General features: G+C 34.4%; 1 long non-coding RNA gene across 1 annotated transcript; it reads right to left on the bottom strand.

The window, feature by feature from the left end:
- Positions 1–3,624: 3,624 nt before the first annotated feature.
- On the bottom strand, positions 3,625–4,464 carry LOC110925491. The gene is made up of 3 exons (XR_002584491.1): positions 4,336–4,464; positions 4,207–4,260; positions 3,625–4,113 (listed from the first exon to the last, which is right to left on the bottom strand). It is a non-coding gene; the product is annotated as an uncharacterized LOC110925491 (long non-coding RNA).
- Positions 4,465–4,990: the final 526 nt, after the last annotated feature.

The following is a 4,990-nucleotide window of genomic DNA, read 5'->3' as shown; positions in this document are numbered from 1 at the left end:
CTCTGTTTAAGCGGTTTGGTTTGGTAATGTTGTTAGATTTAGTATTGAGATTGTGTTTTTAGTGTCGGATTAGCTGAATGTGGGCATTTTTTGTTAAAATGTGAAGGCGTAGGGTGGAAAGGTGTGTGCAGAAAAAATGCAACGTCCCGAGTGCATCAGAGAGTGTGATTGTGTAGTTTCGGTGCAGAATACAGTTTCAGGTAACACTTTGTAGTGAGGGCGTTGCTTGACGAAAAGAAGATAGTTGTTGACGATTGTGTAGTTTCGGTGCAGAATACAGTTTCAGGTAACATGTGTTACCTATCTCGTACCTGTTTGTTGTGTTAAATAACTCCGGAAATGTTACTTGTGTTATTATGTATTTACTATGGCTGTTGTATTTGCAAGAGTGAGGAGAATGACCAGGTCCGTGACGGGTAGGCTGGCTAATAAGCGAAAGCAGAACGATAAAGAAACAGAACGATAACGAAAGAAGGTAGATGGAGAAACCGAAGAAGAATGGGAACAAGAAGTCGATGAAGGGCAAGTGGTGGGTACCTTTGATGTTGTACAGAAGTTACCCTCCAGTGTAACACATGTTACAAACATGTGTTACATATGTTTAACCTCTTTGTTACAAAAAATCGGGGCTGCACATATGTAACACGTGTTACAACAGGTTTTTACCTACTTGCACGTCTCTATTACAAATGGATGAAAACAGTTTTTTTAAAACATCCACGGTGTAACACTTGTTTATTTGAAAGTTCTTAAAACAACCGTTGTAACATGTGTTACATCTTTTTACTCAGCTGTGCATTTTCCTTTTTATAATCCCATCCTCAACGTAAAGATACATCCAATGTAACACGTGTTACAAAAGAAAATTACCTACTTACACATCTCTATTACGTTGATTTAAACAGTTATTTAAAAACATCCACTTTGCAACACTTGTTTATTTGAAAGTTCTTAAAACAACCGTTGTAACACGTGTTACAACTTTTTTAGTGTTGTGCATTTTCCTTTTATAATCCCATCTTCAGCTTGAAGATACATCCAATGCAACACGTGTTAGGTTTTTTACGTGTTACAAAAGGTTTTTACTTAATGTAATAGTAAGTTTAAATGTTAAAACGTTTTTTTAAGATTGGTTGTTAAATGTTAAAATGTATAAACTTCATAATTTATTCGGAATATCTCGTTTATTTTACAAATAAAAAGTCGTGTTTTTTTGGTGGGATAATTAGCTACATATGTAGTAAACGTTACCCAAGTTACTTGTAGTTACCCCAACCCTTTTTTGGACACAAAGGGGGGTTGCACATATGTAACACATGTTTGTAACATATGTTACACTAGAGAGGTAACACATGTATAGCCACGTTACACATGTTACATAGGAGATTAATAAGTTTTAACTATAGAAACTAATATTGATGTACTTATTTTGTTCACATGTGAAAAAATGTTTTGTGTTCAAGATGAAGATGGTTATCAAGAAGCGAAGCCCGCCGAAGGATTACAACGCATCATCAGGTTTTCGTGGTGACGATGGTGTGTTTTTTGGTTGGCTGCTATGTGTTGTGAAGATGGATGTTGTTGTGAAGACCATTTTTTAGAAGCATTACAACTATTGATATAAAATTCATTTTTATTTTCATTTTCATTGTTAGTATGCCCATTTTTGGATGAATACGGATGTTGATGTGACGGCAATTTTTTTGGGATGCAACAACTATATGTAACATGTGTAACCTTGACGTTGTAACACATGTAACACCTATATGTAACATGTGTAAGATAGCTATACATGTGTTACATTTGTTGCCCCATAGTGTAACATATGTTACATATGTCAGTCCCTTTGGTGTCAATTTAAACTTAGTAAAATTACATATGTAACAACATTACGTCATCCAAAATGTCATATCAATGAACAAACAAGTAATATATATAACTATAAGTATATGAGACTAGCGTAACGAATTAAAGGGACAAACGATACACTTCATGTTACATATGTACCTAGAGTTGTTATTAACAATGTTATTAGTAGATAAAAAAACTGCATTAACGTATATTTTTTACATTGAACCCAGCTTATTGGTCATAAGTCTTATACATGGCAAGAAGTTCTTTCAGTGTGACATATGATTTAACATTAATAGGATGATATTGCTCGTTGACATTCGGTGTCCACAATTTAGTGTCATTAGAAGACTCGTAAAGATGGTAATGTGGAGTATGTTCTAGATCATCTGTGGACATAGGGATGGATGTTAGTATAAGTTTACGTGCATTTTCCTTTTTATAATCCCATATTCAGCTTCAAGATACATCCAACGCAACACGTGTTAGATTTTTCAAAACATCCATTTGTACCACTGGCTATCGTCCGGCTTGTCACTTATTTGAAAGTTCTGTAAACAACCGTTGTAACACGTGTTACAACTTTTTACTCAGACGTGCATTTTCTTTTTATAATCCCCTCCTCAACGTAAAGATACATCAAATGTAACACGTGTTACAGCAGGTTTTTACCTACTTACACGTCTCTATTGCAAATGGATGAAAACAGTTTTTTTTAAACATCAACTTTGTAACACTTGTTTACTTGTTTTTGTTCACAGGTGAAAAGATGTTTTGTGTTCAAGATGAAGTTGGTTATCAAGAAGCGAAGCCCGCCGAAGGATTAAAACGCATCGTCAAGTTTTCATGGTGACGATGGTGTGTTTTTTGGTTGGCTGCTATGTGTTGTGAAGATGGATGTTGTTGTGAAGACCATATGTAACATGTGTAAGATAGCTATACATGTGTTACATTTGTTGCCCCATAGTGTAACATATGGTATAAACATGTGTTACATATGCCAGTCCCTTTGGTGTCAATTTAAACTTAGTAAAATTACATATGTAACAACATTACGTCATCCAAAATGTCATATCAATGAACAAACAAGTAATATATGTAACTATAAGTATATGAGACTAGCGTAACGAATTAAAGGGACAAACGATACACTTCATGTTACATATGTACCTAGAGTTGTTATTAACAATGTTATTAGTAGATACAAAAACTGCATTAATGTATATTTTTTACATTGAACCCAGCATATTGGTCATAAGTCTTATGCATGGCAAGAAGTTCTTCCGGTGTGACGTATGATTTAACATTAATAGGATGATATTGCTCGTTGACATTCGGTGTCCACAATTTAGTGCCATTAGAAGACTCGCAAAGATGGTAATGTGGAGCATGTTCTAGATCATCTGTGGACATAGGGATGGATGTTAGTATAAGTTTACGTGCGTTATGAACGTTGTAATACGTTTAGCACCCTAGGGTAACAAAAAAAGATCACACATGACACTTGTCGCCATGTTACACATGTTAATTGTGTGTGCACATGTAACATCTTCTCTATAACGTGTGTAACATCCTTAAAAGTTGTGTTCCTACTATGCTTTATATTTTTTAAGTACTTATAGGTAAACATGTTTTTTAAGATACAACATGTAACATGTGTTACACCGAAATGTTACACAAGTGTTTCCAGTTTACACATGTTACGTCTTGTGTAACTCTGCTTTATATTTTGTAAGTGTTTCCAGTTTCCAGTTTAAACATGTTTTAAAGATACAACCTGTAACATGTAAGTATTTATAGGTAAACATGTTTTAAAGATACAACCGTATCACCTTACAAGTTATATGTTTTGCTGACAAACGCCATGTCACACATGTTACACACTATAGAGTGAAACAACAGTATTGAACGCTGCTACACATTTCCCATTCTGTCATAACATGTGTAACCTTTTTGGGGGTTTCGATGTTGTAGGTTTATACAGACTTAAATATATACAAATGATCCAAAAATGATCATACATGTGCTACCCTCTAGTGTAACATAAGTTACAAACATGTCTTACATATGTGCAGCCCCGATTTTTGGTAACAAAGGGGTTGAACATATGTAACACATGTTTGTAACATGTGTTACACTAGAGGGTAACTTTTGTACAACGTCAAATGTACCCACCACCTGCCCTTCATCGACTTCTTGTTCCCCTTCTTCATCGGTTTCTCCATCTTCCTGCCAAGATCCCTTCTCGTTTGGCTGCAACTGCTATGGTCAAGTCATAATAACACAAGTTACAGTCCAGTATTTTTAATTTACTAATTAAAAAACAATAGTAGTAACATCACTAACACTAGTTACCTTCTACCCAATTATGCCCTGAACTTGAAGACTCCCCAAATTTTGAGTTTTTATCTGCATCATTTCACACATAAAAAAACTAAGCAAAACCACCCAAAAAAAGTTTACATATGTAAACAGTTACCATACACTTCAAACAACTACTATCCGGTAGAACCAACTCCCTCGCTGCAAGCACTAAACAAACATGTAACATATGTTAGCACAACCTTTCGTATTTGTTTGACGTCGTATAGCTTTTGTTTTTGTTTTCTAGACTGGACAGTTGTACTCCCCACTACAATTGTTTTAGATGTGTTACCCTTAAGTGTAACACACGTTACAAACATGTGTTACATATGTGTAGCTCCTTTTTGTGTCCAAGAAAGGGCTGGTTTTAACATAGGTAACACGTGTAACATTATTACAACATATGTAGCTAATTATGCTAGCAAGACATTTCAACTAACAACCCATTTAAAATAAATTTCAACCCATTTAAAATTACATTTCAACATTTCAACTTGTAAGCTAAGAACAACTGATAATATCAAAAAAAAAATAAAAATGATTTTAATACAAAAATAAAAACCTGTAAACTACATAAACATTTACCCATTAGTAGACCATTTTGTGCACACAAAAACATATTAACAACAGCCTTAACAAAAAAAGGTTACTAAGTAAAACCTCTAGTGTAACACACGTTACAAACATGTGTTACATATGTGTAGCTCCTTTTGTGTCCAAGAAAGGGCTGATTTTAACATAAGTAACATGTGTAACATTGTTACAACATATGTAG

This window comes from Helianthus annuus, chromosome 17 (assembly GCF_002127325.2).
Source record: "Helianthus annuus cultivar XRQ/B chromosome 17, HanXRQr2.0-SUNRISE, whole genome shotgun sequence".
NCBI lineage: Eukaryota > Viridiplantae > Streptophyta > Magnoliopsida > Asterales > Asteraceae > Helianthus > Helianthus annuus.
Note: the sequence above shows the minus strand (reverse complement) of the source record. Positions and strands in the feature narration are given on the sequence as shown.